General features: G+C 43.4%; 1 long non-coding RNA gene across 5 annotated transcripts in view; it reads right to left on the bottom strand.

Moving 5' to 3' along the window:
• Nucleotides 1-1,206: 1,206 nt before the first annotated feature.
• LOC122089121 overlaps nt 1,207-4,245 on the bottom strand; it is a 27,790-nt gene continuing 24,751 nt past the window's right edge. For all 5 annotated transcript variants that reach the window (XR_006143237.1, XR_006143234.1, XR_006143235.1 and 2 more), the window contains 2 exons: nt 1,963-2,417; nt 1,207-1,884 (listed from right to left, as the gene is read on the bottom strand). This is a non-coding gene — a long non-coding RNA (uncharacterized LOC122089121). The remainder of the gene's footprint in view (nt 1,885-1,962; nt 2,418-4,245) is intronic.

The raw sequence follows: 4,245 nt of genomic DNA on the forward strand, positions 1-4,245 counted from the left end.
CCCACAGAGTCCAGTATTACGACAAAGGCAAGAATGTTAAGGGCATACGGGCCAATTTAGACCTCTTGTATGAAGTATGAGAAGACCACAGGAAAGCATTGTAGCTTACCAACAAAAGGTAATAAGGCACTACAATTCTAAAGTCCGTAGAACGAATTCAGAGTTGGAGACCTTATCCTACGAAGGGTAAAAGTGTTAGATCTGAGGCATCAAGGAAAGTTGGCACCCAACTGTGAGGGACCCTATAGAGTCTCTAGGGAAATACAGCCTAGCTCCTATCACCTAGAGACTACGGGGGGCGAGAGGATACCTCAATCATGGAACTTAAAGAACCTGAGGAAGTTCTACCAGTAGCGGTAGCACGCATGTTTAGTTAGGATTATTTTCAGCACCTTGTCATGTCATTTATTTAGTAAGGCTTTCAATTTTAGAATTTGTAATTCGTTTTCCCTGACATTTTGAAGAATTTTATAGAAAGCTGGTTTACGGAAAACTGATCTCATATGACAATATACTATTCAAGAAAAAAAAAGTTTAAAGATATCAACGGAGGGGTATACCCTCAGTTGGGGGCTCAGGCCGAGGCCGAGCAAACCTAACCGAAGGGTCTACCCTCGGTTGGGGGCTTAGGCCAAGGCCGAGAAGACCTGACGAAGGGTCCTCCGTCAGTTGGGAGCTCAGGCCAAGGCCGAGCGGACCTGACCAAAGGATCTACCCTCGGGAGCTCAGGCCAAGGCCAAGCAAACCTAACCGAAGGGTCTTCCCTCAATTGGGAGCTCAAGCCAAGATCGAGCAGACCTAACCGAAGGACCTACCCTCAGTTGGGAGCTCAAGCCAAGGTGGAGCAAACTTGATTGAAGGGTCTTCCCTCGATTGGGAGCTCAAGCCAAGGCTAAGAAGACCTGACCGAAGGGTATGCCCTCGGTCGTGAGCTCTAATCGATGACGCTTCCCTCAACTTAAAGTTCAGAGCCAGAACCGACCCAACCTAACTGAGACAAAACCTATGCATAGGCCTAACCTAACGACAGGCACCCCTTGTCTAAGGCACAAATACCAACCACGTATAACCCTTCGGGCTTCACGCAAATCTTTCCTAAGGATAAAGACCAACCGGGAAAGATACTAAGTCAACTTGTAAAAAATACTGAGTGTTTCCCCTTGGTGTTCGGGCGACAATTTAGTCATAAAACAAAGACAACAAAGAAGCAAGAGAAGCAAAAAAGATTTATTAAAAACGAAGCCTTGACAAGGAAAATACATACAAAGGCCCGAAGGCCGAAGTTACATAAAAAAAAGGCCCAAAGGCCAAAGTCACATCAAAAGAGCATGAAGGCCAAAAGAAAAAACAACCCTCACTGAACCTCGATAGGAAAAAGGACCTCATCGTTGGCACGAACAAGGATGTCTCGGTCGAAACTGTCGTGGTCGAGGGTGAGAGGGACTTCATGGGTCTATTGAACACCGTCGTCCTCACTGCCTTTGGCAATCTCAGCCACCTCGATAACAGTCGGGGCTTTCTCACCTTCCTCTTCCTCAAAGATGAGACCACTCCCCACAAAGGAGAACCCCGAGTGATGTTTGAGTATCCAGTCTCAGACCTCGGTAGCACCCATGATGTATCCCCGGGGCCGTTGCGCAAGTCACCTCCTTCCTGAAGGCATCCATGCCCTTGTACTTCCTAACTCCCATCCGTTCAGCTCCGAAAGCTTGCTCTCATACTCCTGGCGGTTTGGTCACGCTCAACCTCTAGATGCTCTACCTTCTCAAGAAGAATGGTCCACTAGTTGCCAAGGGTGGACTGTTCGCATTTGTGTTCGGACTTCTCAAGGCTTCAGGCCAAAGCCCCCGGCTCGGATGGTGAGTGGGTGACCTGGTTGTTGGCCTGCAAGACTAACCAACACTTAGAACAAAGACATGAAACAAAAGAAAAAGGTAAAACGAGCTAAGGACGATAATTTACCCCCGCCATGAAGATACACGCGCTTGTGATCATAGCCTAAGTACTCTGCTCCTGAGCATCGACAATATCCCTCAGAAGCCTGCCCTTCTACACAAGCTCTAAGGCAACATGTCTAACGACATAGGTGTTTTCCTCCTTGACAGACCACCTGCGGATAAAGCCAGCTTCAGTTCGGCCCCGAGATATACCTAGGCATCGGAAGTCATCCTCATCAGGAACTTTGGATGAGATAAGCACACCCCACCTAGAAGCAGTAAGTGCTTGAACAGCCTCCAGGGTCAGATCCTCTACCATATCCCTCTTCTTTGTAGGGGGTTCGAAAGCTGGAGCCTTCCCTTTCTCTTTCTCCTTCTCCTTCTCCTTCTCCTTCTCCTGCTACCTCAGTAGCCAATCCTGCTTGGCCTTAGCCTGCCTCTCAGCAGCAGCAACCTTGATTTCGACCCTAGAGAGTTGCACTACATCAAGGAACAAATAATTAGTACGAAGGCCAAAGGCCCAATTTAAAGCAAACTCGGGCAAATCTGGTAATGTAGGACTAGATTTGAAAGCTCAAACTAGGCCCAAACAACAAGAGCTTTTAAACCAAAGAACAATCAATAATCACCCAACATCAGACAACAAACAACAGTCCAGAAATAAGAGTCCAGCAGTCCTTGTAAACCAGAAATTTCAAACCCAGAATCTGGAATTTCATAAAGTAGAGATTATACCCACAAATAGGACTAACCAACAATAGGTGTATGACATTAACAAGCCATAGTCAATAACAAAAGCTCACAGGAATAGGGAAGTCAAACCAGACCTATCGATTCTGGTTCCTATCCAAAAAAAGTCACTACAGAGCAAAAAGATGGAGATTTTGAATATCTCACTAATGGCTACACAGAACCAGCCCATATATGGATCAATCTTTAGTGGGGACTAGGAGAAAAATCGACCAGAATTTCATCCTTAACAGAAACTTCTAGCAGATACAGCAGACAGGGCCGATGGTACTTCTACAGAGAATTTTGGCAGAAAACTTTAAACAATAAATACCTGGTTGTAGTATAGTAGTAGTAGTAATTTGAATATAGGCTTGAAAGAAAAGAAGAAAACACACTCACAACCCTCCTAGACTTCACGCTACAAGGAGTCGCTTGGATCAAACACCAAACCCTTCTTCTTTGATCAAACACAAAGAAACACTCCAGAGGAGAAAACGCAGCAGCATCTTTTTTGTTCATAAAATTCATGGGGCTTAATGGGAGCCCTCTCCTTTACTTATAATAATGGTGGTGTGATTACAAGAAATAAAAACTACCTTTAGTATCCAAAAACTAAAATAGAAAACTAAATAAACCCAAGACCTCTAGTTACTAAAATTAAAAATAGAAACTAGGAAATAAGAAATTAGAAACTAATTAGGTATCGAAATTAGAAACTAAATAACCCCATCTAAAAAAGAAACTAATGAACAAACTAGCAATCACATACTCAATCTTAGAGCCCCTCTTTTAGACCCATAAAAGTGGCCCAATACAATCAAAACACATGGGATCAAAGGCCCAACATGTATGGAACCCAACCCTAGGCTTATTCCTAATAAAATAAGTCTCTTTTGGTGATTAATCTGCATCAATTCTCCCCATCTTGAAAAAAATCATCCTCGAATTTTGCAGTGATGGGGGGCAACAACATATGACTAGCAACTTTGACTATCTCCAAACAAAATTCTGGTTGCTTGTAAATTTGTGGAATAGTCTTCAAGGCGTGGAGATTTCTCTTCGAATAACCATGATGGCATAACAAAATTTGTATGTTCGACCTCTGAATCAATACCAACTATAAATGTTGTATGTACAGAATCATCAACGTTGGTAACCTTCTCATCAAGGATAGGAGAAACAAGCTCTTCCTTTCCATCATGAATCCCAAAGTTTTGTTGTGGAGTGATTTCAATCGCTACCTCATCTTCTAATGCTTTAGTCTTGTTTACTAAGCTCTCTTCAGTGTAGAATCCTTCAGTGGAGTCTTCTTCCATAGTTTCAGCCACCAAGACATTACTAATCACATTAATGCCATAAGTGCCATCATCATTAGTATCTTCCTAGTCATTGTCATACCTACCATCGTCATCATCGTCCTCCAAGGGGTATGGATAAAGAGCTTACTCATCTTCCCCATTGGGTTCTTCAATTTCAGCCACTGCACTAACTCTCTGCTTATGTGAACAAGACTTAGATGGTACTGCTGGATATAGTATTATGGCTTACTCTGCAGCTCTTTTTTTTTTTTTTTTTT

This window comes from Macadamia integrifolia, chromosome 9 (genome assembly GCF_013358625.1).
Source record: "Macadamia integrifolia cultivar HAES 741 chromosome 9, SCU_Mint_v3, whole genome shotgun sequence".
In the NCBI taxonomy this organism is placed as follows: domain Eukaryota; kingdom Viridiplantae; phylum Streptophyta; class Magnoliopsida; order Proteales; family Proteaceae; genus Macadamia; species Macadamia integrifolia.